The sequence below is a fragment of the Geospiza fortis genome, unplaced genomic scaffold, assembly GCF_000277835.1.
Source record: "Geospiza fortis unplaced genomic scaffold, GeoFor_1.0 scaffold11, whole genome shotgun sequence".
NCBI classification, from domain to species: Eukaryota; Metazoa; Chordata; class Aves; order Passeriformes; family Thraupidae; genus Geospiza; species Geospiza fortis.
Window position 1 is genome coordinate 8,921,775 of NW_005054304.1, and position 13,520 is coordinate 8,935,294.

Sequence of the window (13,520 nt, forward strand, 5' to 3'; positions counted from 1 at the left end):
TCTGCCCTCTTACTTCATTGGAAAATGCAAACATTATTTCTGGCTTCTAGGAGCAGTGGGAATAACTTTTTCTGCCATCCATGCAGGTACCAGTCCTGAATAGGTCATCTTAAAATGCAATTTTAAGCAGGTTTTCTCCCAAGGCCAGAAAGAAGCACCCATAGAATACTTTCTTAGTCTCAAAGAAAAAAATAGAGATGCTGTGCTCAGTCTCAAAAGGACCTGTGATGAAAAGGAAAGACTTTTTTTTCCCCTTCCCTTTAAAGTACATTTAGTGCAAGGTCAAGGAGGTTGGTGGTTGCAGCCAGCTGCCTGGGGGACAGTACATGTGAGAATCTTAATTTGCCAGTGGTTACTCTCTTGAAGGACAGTGGTTGTTTGTATTTGGCAAGATGGGTTTTGTAAATGACTTGTTGTGTTTGTAACATCTGTTCAAACTGCATAAAGTAGAATTTCACCTGTATTAAATTATCCTTAGCCTGTGCTACTCCTTCTAATCACTCTACATTGTAAATACCTCTCACCTTTGACCCTTCATGAATTTGATGGTGTTAGCTATTCATAACTCATTCAGGTGTTCCTGGATTTCTCATGGATTCTTTTAATTCAAACACTGCAGCTAAAAGTTCCTCATATCACAGTGGCAAGCTTGGGGCTTTGGTACTTGATGAGTTGGAGGAAGCTGCACTCCCTATAAGCTCTGGAATGACTGGCTTGTGAAATGAGCAGTTTGCAGGCCAGCTCACAAACACCAGGAAAACAAAACAGAATCAGTGTGTCTCCAACTGATACTGTCTGTGTCCCTCAGTCTGTGAAATAAAAAACAAGTTTCTCCCAACTGAGGCTCACTGTCCCCTGGAATCTGAAACCCAACTGTGCCAACTTGGCGGGTTTATTTGAGAGCAATGGGAAGAACAGTGAGTCTTTGTCATAATGACAAAGGTAGAATATTTGCTTGTCACCAAATCCTGCCCAAGAAGAGAGCTCCACAGACGTCACACTGTACGTTTCAGTTTGTGACAACAATAACATCCCAGCGCCCCAGGAGAGCTATTCCCCATTTGAGAGGGATATATGATATTAAACAGGGACACACCTAGCATCAGGTCAGCAGAGTTGTTAGCTCAGAAGGACATCCCTGGCATCAGATGTGTAGCTTGTGCCCTAGGCTTAACATGGTTCGGACACTCAATAATATATATATTATACTGATTTGCAGGAACACGTTTTAGAATGATCTACAACTAGCTTTGCTGTGCCACGGGATGATAACTAACCTTATCACCCCTGTGCTGAGCTGATGAATGATCAGCTGGGCTCTGCTGGGCACACACGAGTTGGTGCCCTTTGGAATCAGCATTTAATACCTGTGATACAGAACCTGCTGTTTGACAACAGGGCGTGCTCCCCTGAGGCCAGCCTGTGCAAGAGATGAGTAAAGCAATTAAGAAGATTGTTATTCCAAAGGGCTGTATCAGCTTACCGTTTTTATTATATTGCTCCCCCCTGGAGAGCTATCACAGGGATCCAGAAAATGGAGCAATAAAAAGCCACACCTTCATTAAGCCCACATAGCCTCACTTTGTAACAGCATCTTTTTTAGTTAGTACATAACTGGTACTTTTAGTTACCCCAGAAAGGGAGGCAGGTGGTTTCCCTATGGTCAATGCAGGAAGTTGAAGGAAAAACTTTTCATTTTGGCCAACTGCTACTTTAATCATATCCAGATGAAACTTCATTATAGAGTTGGCATCTAAAATACAGTAAGATAGCTGGGGCATGGATACGTGCATGTTTTTTGCAACAGGTTTGGAGGAGCTAGCATTTGAAGCAAAAAAGTGTTAATTTGTGGCCCATTAACCACATAATCTGAAATTTGTATTATACATAATATGATTTTATCCTATGGCACAGCTACAGTCCCTTGGCTCTTGTTATCTGTTTTGATTCAAAAGGCTCTTCCCGTTTGTTTGGGGCTTTTAATCATCCCCTGGTAATGTTATTTAGTGACACAGCTCTTCCACCAAATCTTGAGATGATCACTCCTCTCTCTGGTTAAATGGCTTTACTGATGATGTCACTATTTTAAATTCTGTTACAGTCCTTTGGAAGTGGTCACTGTGGGTACATCTCATTTGCTTTCACCTCTTGGGGGCTCACATTTGTCAGTTTCAGTACTTATGGTATTTTATCTAAAACATTTTGTGCCTCTTGTGAAAATGCAGGGAGTGAAGTTGATATACTGGGACTGAATACTGATGAAGACATGCACAGATTCTAGAGCTTAAATATGTACACTGATGTTCATTTCAGTCTCAGACCCACACAAGACTTTGAAGTTAAAAGCTACAATAATAAAACAATCAGTGAAGCAACTCTAAGAGTCAACTGAAGATAAGTGAACCATGTGCACTATTTCTTGTAATCACAGGAAATAGAATGTGCATCAAACCTAAGTTTAGGTGTCATGCTATTGCAGAATGAATCTCACTTTCCATACTTACAGTTTAAACATTTTCACAGCTGTATTCTTTAAACATCCCTCAAAGTTTGTATTTACTTGGGAAATACATATGTACAGCCTTGCAGTAGGATCTAACTGTGGAAACAGAAAGAAGAGGCAGGATGGCGGCACCATTGTTTCCCTACATGCACAAAGGAAGGTTAAATCAGTGATAATTTTTGCATTCATGCTAAGATCCAACTTGGCTTTCAGGAGGAGGGGGAAGAATAAAAAGTTCCTGACATTTCTGTCTTGGTCCACTACTAATTTTTAGAAAAACCTGATTATGGTAGCTTTCTTGCTTCCTATTATTAACTGCTGTAGGATTCTCAGACAAAATTCAAACTGAAATGCCAATATTTGAATTTCTGTCTCTGTGTTGAGCGCAACATTTTGTCACAACATGCTTTTCTGCTCTCTCTTTCAGTAATTTTGTTCTTTTTGTGGTTGGCTGTTTGCCTGGTCTTGGTGGTATATCCTTCAATTTAAAATTACAACTAAGCCTATCAGTGCATATTATCTTCGGTAGATATTACTGCAGGGGAAAAAAAATTATGACAAATTATTCTCAGATATATAGTTGTGACAACAGGGTGTCAATTAGTGATCATCAGGCAGGTAAGAGCGGTGCTTTGGCCATGAGTGATATGATCTATCCAAGCAAGAGAGAATATGTTTTTCTGATTAAATATTCTCATGATTATGCTATTTCCTCTTAGCATCCCTGTGGTGTGAGAGGTGGTGCTCAGACCTTGCTGGCTGCTGGTGAACCTTCCATCACTTCCTTGGAAAGACTCTCATTCTTCTCAACCTCTGTGATATCTGCTCCTAAAGCAGTTTCTGCAGTTTTAGTGGGGAAACAACTTTTTATCATTTGGGTTCATCTGAGAACATACAGACTAGGAGGAGTTATCACGTTTAGGTGTCCCAGTTTGTAGTTTTGCTACATGGTTGTGTAAAGAAATGTTTTCTTAGCAGTAATTTACTTTGAACCCAACTTTTACTTATTCCAGGGAAAAATGCTAATAGAAATATTTCTTTAAGGAATAGTGACTAGCTGTTATATTTCCAAGGGTTCATAAAATACACAGATGAAGGAAAGCACAACATCTGCTTGGATTGAGATTAAATGTGAAATGACTCCTTTTTTTCCCAGGTGTCAGTCAGATTAGAAAACTGAGCTGACTCCCCTTACACCCCCCTATCTCTCAGTGAAACTCTGGTGCAGAACAGAGGTTGGAAGCTTGTGGCCAGTTTTGGGGGCATAAAAATTTTAAACTGACTAGCTCAGCCCTTTATTTGCTGACCTGTTTCATGTGCTACCTGCTAGTCAGGTATTTGCTACAGCTTAAGAGAAAGATCTGGCGCTCCTTTCAGTAGATTAAATTTGGTTGTCACTGTTTTGGAGATATAAAGTTAATTTGCCAAAGCAGGTGTCATTTCTTCCACTTGACTGTACAGTTAGCAGTCTGACACACACAGCAAGGGGTAAAACTTGGTTTTCATCACTCACTTTGTATTGTTTCATATCTTAACATGTAGCTCATTATTAAGCATTAATTAGAGCAGATGTCACTTTCTGGTGTCAGCAGGCTTGGGGTGACTCTTCTCCTAAGCCTTTTTTTCTGGCATTGTCATATCAGTGATACAAGCTGTAAAGCAAAGGTTTTGAAGCAGCAGTGAGAGGAGTAAGTTGGTTTTGGTGAGGGGAGGTTGAAGGAAAATCACAAGTAAAACAGAAAAATAGAACTGGATTGCTACTCCTATAGATGTTTTAAACATACATCAGAGGTGTTCATACAACAGGACCAAACGCAGGATTAAAATGTAGATGAATCTCAACAAAAAATCTCTGCACAGGGCTGGGCAATCATCACCAGGAGTATCCGGGTAATGAGCAAAAAGGAACAGAGAATTCATGCAAGCTGAATTCATTCCTCTCTTCATCCTTGAAGGTACCCAGAAGTCTTGGGCAGGTTTTCCTCTTTTATGTGGCATCTGCTGGATGGAAGCATGTGCTCTGCAGCACACATCCATGGAGAACCCAAGATGCCCAACCTTCATGTGTGTGTTCAATTGGGGAAGAGCTGGAACTGCTGCACACATGCTGGGTCCTCAGCCTGCGCATGTGTAAAAGCCACTGGTGTGAAATTTGCATTCAGAGCAAGTGGGGCAGCCTATAAAGACCTAGACAAAGGGCCAGAATCCCTGCATCCCACCTGGAGAAAATCTCCAGGTGGAGAAAGCAAATGTGTCTGGGAAACATGGGCAGTCCTGCTCTTGCTACTGTTTGGGCAAGAATTTCTGTGATCCCACAGTGACAGACTGTGCCTGAAGAGAGGCTGTTTTTTCAACTAAAATTAAATGTCCAGTTCTACTGTTAGATTGTAGCTGGTGTGCTGCAGCTTCAGGGACTGAGGATGATACTGATGGCCCATATCAAATTATAGAGCTTGATTTTTTAGCTGGGATGTGGACTGCACTGGCTCAAACAAGCTTTTAGGATTTTTTTCCCCCTATATAGAATGGATTTTATGATGTAAAACTAAAAGTATGTAGTCCTTGCTGCATGCTTAATAGACATCTAACTCTTTACTGTTAAATTACCTGAACCAAATAAGATAAAGCTGGATGCTTGCTCTGTCCTGAGCAAAGCAAAGAAAGGGCAAGAGAGATTATTTTATTTTTCTTTCACATGAGCAAATCGTAATTATGAGAAGCATATATGACTCTATAACAACCTAGAAAAATAAATAAAGGTGGCTGACATCCTGTTTCCTTTATGATGTACTTTGTCATAGAAGAGAGTCACATTTTTTTAGTTTTCATTCCAATAATTTAATGAGATAGAGCTTGTAAGAATGTGGCGTGCAGAGGAAGTCACCTCTTATCAAAGGTTTGGGTTTTTTTGGTTTGCATGTGGAAATGCTGAAACATGTTCACTCACTCACCAGTATTCCTTTATGGGCATGTGTGTGAGATAAGACACACATTACTAGGGATGCTTTCAAATTCATGGCTCTGATGCTCTGAGAAAGTATTAACAGTAGGCTTTTGTTTACTATGCAGGACAAACAAAGATAAGCAGCATTAAGCTACAAAAAAGTAAGAGAAAATATTAAATCATCACAGTTCTGGTAATTTTCTGATCACAGGGACTCTTCAAAGAAATATAAATTGAGGGAAAGATTTTCTGTCAAATGCGCTTAACTGTACAGGCACCAGCTCCTCCTGTAGCACATCTACCTGCTGTGAAGCATTTAACTTCAAATTAACAGCAAAAAACACCCTTCTTTACTTTTTCTTTCCCAGTTAAAAATAGAACAAAATCAAATGTTTTTCAAAGACTGTGTTTTAAAATATCTGCCTCAAATAAATACTCAAAAATATTTAGTCAATTTCAGCTTTTTCACTACTGACTTTTACTGCAGATTAAGGAAAGTTCCTGCACTAGTAAATATTAATTAATAAAAGTCACATTTTCACAGCTTTGCCAACAAAACACAAAAAGAATTTGTGTATTTTATGAAATGAGAATTCAAATAATTTGTGCATTTAACTACTCTAGCTTGATTCTAAGCTCTCTTTGCTAAATATATGTTAGGTCATGTTTCCCAAATGTATTCAGCCATGTGATATGTAGTACCAGCTCATTCATATCAGATGAAGTGTGACTGGAAATAAAGCTGGATCTTTTTAAGAAGACACAGTCCTTTGCTCCATATTTCCAAACCAAAACAGCCAAGTTCATTGTATTTTTGCTACATTTCATTACTGCTCTTCTTCCTTCTAAGTGAAGACTAATGTAAAGACAATCACTAAAGAAGCAGCAATCATAATACCCTATACTAACTAAATTCAGACTTATGGCTACCCACAGGAGAAATACATGACAGATCCATTGTTCTGTATTAGCAGGATATTGTCCCAGTATATGAACACATGCAAACTTTGAAGGCTTTGAATATTTAAGGCAAGACACTAGTGGCTCATCCCAGTGGGAACCACAGAAAAGGGGAACCTGATTAAATTTAATGTCATTGTCACTTTTTTTTCCATTGCTAAGAATTATATAGGTAGCCATAGCTACCACACTGTTCAGACACCATGACCACAATATTCTCCCTCAGAGGTTGGCGTCAAGGGCTGAATTATTCACTCCAAGAATGTGATTCATTGCTAGATGTGATTCTCTCCCATTAAAAGATTTGTCAGTACATAAAATACATGTACATATTCTAGCAGCTTATTTTAAAAATCGCTGTTGCGCCCTTGCTAACCTCAAAAGGCACCAATTTTTTATTGGCATAACTTAAGTTTGGAGTGCATCTGTCCCATTGAGAAAGCTCTGAACTAACTGAGAAGCTTTTTACTGTTTACTGTACAACAAATTATGAAGTTGAAAACTAAGGCAGGAATATGTAAGAGGCTACTTAGAGACAATGCAATTAAAATAAGGATGTTTTTAAGCCAGTTTCTTAGAAATGTTTGCCTGCTTGAACTGTCCCCTTATCTATTGTTTATTCTGTCACATGAAACCTCAAATAAATATTCTGCTTAACTGTGGAAAGCACATAACTCTGTTTCTCCACTGCTGTTTGTTGCTAAACTCCCAACTTCCCCGGACTTGCTTCACAGTGCTATTCCTAAGTTGGATAGACTAATTAGACTCATTTCCATCCCAAATAACTTCTGTGAGCATGCCTCATTTACCACTCACTGAGTTACATGAATAAAGAAACGTCTCTATCTGCGAGGATCTGCCCAGTGTAAAATGGCTGGTTCCTCTAATGTTGGTAGGGAATAACATTTTTTCCTGTATGTGATGCTAGCAGCCCTTTTCGTCCTTTTTCCTTTATGCTGACAAGGAAAATCAAGTTCTAAAATAAATGCTCAGGTCATGGTGCTCACAGAGTTTAACACCACAGTGGTCCTTCCACAGATGTTGATTACTGACTGAAACCCGAAGTTTTGGGGAGTTTAGGGATGGACAGTGCTGAGCATGAGAGGGCAGGACCATTAACATTTATGCAACTTGATCTCAGCGGGGAAGCTGATGACAGGCAAAGTGGCAGAGTGCCCTATTCTACTCCCCTGATTGTTTCCAGCAAGTAGAGTAGGGCAGGATTATCGGGAGGAGCTGGTAGGTGAGCAGAGAACTGCTTCACTCCGTGGTTTTCGCAAACCCCTGGCTCTCTGCTTGGAGTCTGTAGGAGCTGCACAGGATGCTCACTGCAGATCCTGCCACACAGCTACACAGGGCCCACAGAGACAAAATTTGAGAGCAGAGAGAGCAAACATGAATACTGAATGCTTAGAAATCAGTCCATTTGCCCAAGTTGATTTTAATGAATGAATCAAAAAGTTTATCTTTTTTGTTTTTTCTGTTTTTTTTTTTTTAATGAAACTGTGTTAGCTGCAGAGAGGTGAATATGTTATGCATTTATTATCATTTTCCACTGTGATTTTTCTAAATTAATTGGTCTGTTATGTTTTCCAGAAAGATTTCATATCCATTATCCTATTTTGGATTCAAGAAAGGGATTTCTGAATAATATAGCTAGTCATTTTTGAGTAGTAAATATTCTAAGCTAACAATAGGTAATTTAACTAATGTAGCTTCTAACTTGCCAGAGGTCTTACTTAAATTAGGTATTCTTTCCTGCAATCAACTCTTTAAAACTAAGGTGCCTACTCACAGCAGACTACTGATCTGAGCTAAGATGCCAGCAGCTATGTGGCCAGCAGGACTAGAGAAGGAATCATCCCCCTGTACCCAGCACTGCTGAGGCTGCACCTCAAATCCTGTGCTCAGTTCTGGGCCCCTCACTACAAGAAAGTGCTGGAGCATGACCAGAGAAGGGCAATGGAACTGGGGAAGGGTCTGGAGCACAAGTCCTGTGAGGAGCGGCTAAGGGAGCTGGGGGTGTTCAGCCTGGAGAGAAGGAGGCTTGAGGGAGCCATCATCATTCTCTACAACTGCCTGAGAGGAGGCTGGAGCCAGGTGGGGGTTGGTCTCTTGTCCCAAGTAACCAGCAATAGGATGAGAGGAAATGGCCTCAAGTTGTACCAGGGGAGGTTTAGAGTGGATATTAGGAAAAAACAAAAAACCAAAAACCAGAAAGAGCTGTGAAGAACAGGAATAGGCTACCTATATAATAGAAAGTGTTGGAGTCACCATCCCTGGAGCTATTTAAAAGCCATGTAGATGTAGCACCTGTGGGCGTAGTATAGAGGTGGATATGGCAGTGCTGGGTTAATGGTTGGACTCAACAATCTAAGAAGTCTTTTCCAACCTAAATGACTCTAAGATTCTAAAGATGAATTACAATTTACTAAGACCATTCCATTTAGTAAGACCATAAGCACCACACATCTGTGGTGTCTTCAGAAACTGGAACCAGCGGGGCTTCCAAAAGCCCTGCCATTTTTTTAGAGGAACCCAAATCCCAACAGAAAAGCTTGGATTTGTGCCAGCATGTGGGGGCAGCACTACCAACAGCTGTTGGCCTCCTGGAGGAGTGTGCAGTGTTGCTGCCACTCTGTCTGGTCCATCATGAGTGATGGAGTGTGCCCTGCCCCAGGTACTGATTGAGAGCTACTGGCCCACCATCCCCCTCTCCCCTCATACAGAGGGATGCTTGCACTCTGGAAGCCTCCCTCAGCTACAGAAGCAAGATAATCAGAAAGCAAATATTGCCCCAATGTAGTTTTAAGTCAATATTTTGAGCTGCTGCCTGGCCTATTTGATGACAGCCAGAGGTTGGAGGTCACCTACCTGTTGATGATGGCAGTAGGAGCACAGGAGGCAGCCAGCATTCTTCCTTGCCACTGTTCAGCTAGGTTTGTTTGCAGATGGAGTATGTCAATCACAGAACTCATCCCATTCTCTTCACTGGGAGCTTTCTGCTCATACAAAAAGGAGGGACTCAGAAAATGCCCAATTCTTCTCAGTGACAACTCCTATTTTTAGTCCTTCTGGGAAGCCTTTTGCCTCTCTTGAAAATTTGTGACGGATAACAGTGCTAAAAGCGGAGGCAGCCTGAACGGGATTAGGATTTGGTGCTAAACATTAAAGCTTCTGCACGGCTCTGGAGAGAAGGGGACCTCGGAGGCCATGGGGATAAAGCGTGCGGAAAGCCGGAGCCAGCGCTCTGCTCCGCAAAGGAAGCCTGGCACCTAGTGGACACTAGCTGTTGCATCACTTCTGCCTTTTGGTTAGCAGGGCTGAAGGCTACCTGTACACCATCCAAAAACTCGTCCTGACTCTAAGTTCGTGTGCCTGATCGCAAGCTGTAGTCAGCTTTTGTCCTAATTTTGGGTATAAATTCATGGCTACTCTTAAATGTGGTCAGCTGCCACTTAAAAAGTTGAGCTCTATTATGAATAGCTCCTTCACGGTACTTGCTTCTGTGACATAAATCCTATTTTGTGTGGGTTTTTCTGCCACAATGAATGTAAACATGTGGAAAAAACAATATTAGAAGATATGTGAAGGAATCATGCTAAATACCTGCTCAGAAGGAGAGATGCAAGGTACCATATCCTTAAAAGTAACTACATGAAGGACTTGCATCATCATTTAATCTTAAACCTTTAATATCTTAAATCTTAAATATTTTTATTAGTTCCAACAACATGCACCCCCCCAAACTTCTTTCCTTACATTCTGAAGGTAATTTGAATGCACATTACTCTCCTTGAGTACCATGTAAACATTTAAATGCATTACCTTTCTTTTTCTTCACTTTTCTGTTCTGATTCAGCGTTTATACTAGGCCAAGGGATGAGTATGTGTCATCCTGTGTCATCATGCTTTGAACAAATTTGTTCCTTTCACTTAGGGCAGTGTTTTCTGTACTTATGCTAGGCTGTGTCTTACTGTGCAAGAAATAATAGGATTAGCTCTAAAATCAGGTAGCATGCAACATTAATAGAAGAAGAGAACACAATCCATATAATAACTATTTTACATTTGTCAAGATTGTAGTACATTATGGTGTCCACAGTACCTTAGAAAAAATTTAAAATTAATCATCTCCTCATAAATAATTCAGTAAGACAATTGATGGACCTAAATCTCTGGAAAAGCCTTAGTAAGCAAAAAAAGCTGCATCTTTTAAGTCGATTTTGAGCACTTTATAAATGCGGGTGGCAGCTCCCTCCCCCTGGTGGCCAGGAGAATGAGCTTGCTTTGGGTCCTAAATCAGCAATGTCCCTGTTATTGCTCTCCCTCCTCACGAGCCTGAGGAGATTTCTGCCCAAAATAAAAATCGGTTTGGGGCCATTATCTAGCACACAAGTCATTCTTTGCTATTGATAGAAGTGGTGAGAGAATTCTTCAGAGTGGTACTCAAGACATCAATGGAGCTGTAATTGAACTTGTGACATGCAGATGATGTAGCTGCCTTGCTCTGGTAAAAAAATCTGTCAAAATTAGATTGTTTAACCAAATAGTCTCAAAAAAGAGAGAGGCCTAAGAACATGTATTTTATTAATTTTAGTCTTTTTAAAGGAGAGAATGTAGTTCAAAATAATTTATTTGTAAAGCTCAGGCAGAAGTGGCAAAAATGTTAATGACTTCATGAGTATTTGAAAACTGAGCTGTCAGCATACCAGAAAGTTAGAAAATAAGGCACCACAATACTTGCTAGGGAATACTTAGTAAATAGGTCATGCTATGCAGGCAATATATATTGTGTTTATTTGTGCTTAATGTGCCATGCCAATTAAGAGGCACATTTGTTTCCATCCCAAAAGGTTAATTCTGTTTTAATTGAAAATATCAACAATGTCTTAAAATGTGAATCAAGTCTTCAGGAACCCTTATTAACCATTCCCCTTGCCCTGTCCTTCAAAAAGAAGCAAATATAATCAGTTAGAAATTGAAAAAACTCAAGAGATTAATTTTGTGCAATGCCAAGCTCCTCTTGTGCTGGCTCTCACAGTGAAATATGGGACCTTTAAGAACACATTGTATGGGAACAAACCAGGGACAATGTGGCTTTTATATGGGGTCTTTTCCATTGCTTGATAACTGCTTTATGGACTGCTTATCAGCTGGATTTCCCCACCTCTGAGGCCAGAGATGCATTGGCTGGGTGATCTCTGTGTTCTGCTCTTGGCTTTGCTGGGATTGCAGGAGGACAAGGAAAGTTGCCCATTTCCACACTGGCCAGGGTTGTCTGTCTGTCTCTTTGCTGTTCATCACAAAGTGTGGTTGGCAGCAGAGTTAAGAGAACCCCTGCCAGCCCCAGCCCTTGGCAGACCAGTGGGTCCCTGAGCTCAGCAACAGCTGCAGTCACTGCCAGAGGCTGGGAAGTCTGTCTGTGCAGCCATGGCCTGTCTTGCCTTTTGTCCCTGAGCTACAGAGGGGCAGAGACCATGGGGGCAGAAGCAGCACATAGCTAGAGGCAGTAGCATCTATCTCTAGAACCTGTAGGTTGGTTCATCACAGCTTGAGATCCAGTCCTTCACTCAGTATTTACCTCTTCCCTCTTTTTGCTCTCATCTTAAAATAAGGAGTTGGGAATTTGGGGGGGTTATTACATCCCTGATAGTCTCATTACAACCCATACTGTAAATAGACTCAAACACCGTTTTTTCTCATCTGATATACGTAAATATTGGCCAAAGAAAACTGTAATGTGTTAAAATCAACTGCATGGACTTGTTCATGTGATATTTCTGTCTCATACAGTAAAAATTAATTAAAAGGGTTAACTAAGGAAAGCTTCCATGAGGTTTGCATGACTTTCTGAGTTGTCCCAAGTTGTTTTTGTTAAAACTGGGTGCAAGAAAGCAGATTAGGGAGCTGGGAAAAGCACACTAAGGAAACAGAGAAAGAGAGAGAAATAATGATTTTTAAAATGTAGTTGGAAGAGGTAGCAGGAGATCAACCAGTTCTTTCTCTGCCTGAAGGCAGGATCAGCTATAACTATGTCAGCCTTGACAGATGTTTGCCTAACTGGTTCTTGAAAGTTTCTAATGATGACGATTTCACAATCTCACCAGATGTTATACTCCAGTGTTTAATTATGTCTATGGTTTGAAACAATTTCTTAAGCCTAATGCTATCTCTGCATGTTCTGTTTCTCATGAAAATAGGGGACAGATGTTTGTCTACCTCTTGCAATGTTTCTATGTGCACTTGCAGACATGCTTCCTTGGTATTCTCTGCTTTATATTCAGCACATCTCATCTATTAGACTTTTCCTTAAAGGCCATGATCTGAAGAAATGAGAATAAATAGAGGTTGTTTCTGAACTATCTCCAATTCAGCCACAATAAAACAAGCAGTACATCCCAAACTGTATCCAAACTGGACACAAGGCTCTTGTCTTACTGTGCACTGGGCATAACAGTCCTGCTCAAAGAAAGCAGCAGTCTTGGGGGATGTACAGTTTTAGTACAACCAAACATGACATTTCCATTTTTCATAGTGGTGTGACCTATTATCACTCCCAGTTCTGCTTCTCCAGAATCATCATGTAGGTTATTTTTTTTTTCTTATCTGTTTTATCTGTATTTATACCACTCTTTATTTTTTTCCATTTTGATCCTGTATGGAAGTGATTTTTTGCTGCTGAGTAACACGTAATTATTTTCTAACAATTTCTTTGATTTGTAAGATCACTTTGAATTTTAATCTTAATTTCAGTGCAGGACTTCCAGCATGCTTAAAGCCCTGTCTCAGTTTGTGTCATCTGCAGTTTGTATCCTGTGATCTGTATTGTAAATACAAGAATTGCACAAAAGCCACAGGAACCTGCCCCCATAAGATGAATTCTTCTATACTGACCACTCACTATTGGGCCATTAATCAGTGTTGGAGTTTGATCTGGATTGTGTTTCTATGGCTGATGGGAATGCCACAGGATACCCCAAGCCATGGACCTGTCATAATGACACACTGCCAAAAGCCTTACTGAAGTCAACATAGATAACATTTGCTGTTTTCCCCATATTCATGAGCCTTCCTGCTCTGCCTCAAAACAATTGTGACATTGGACATTTT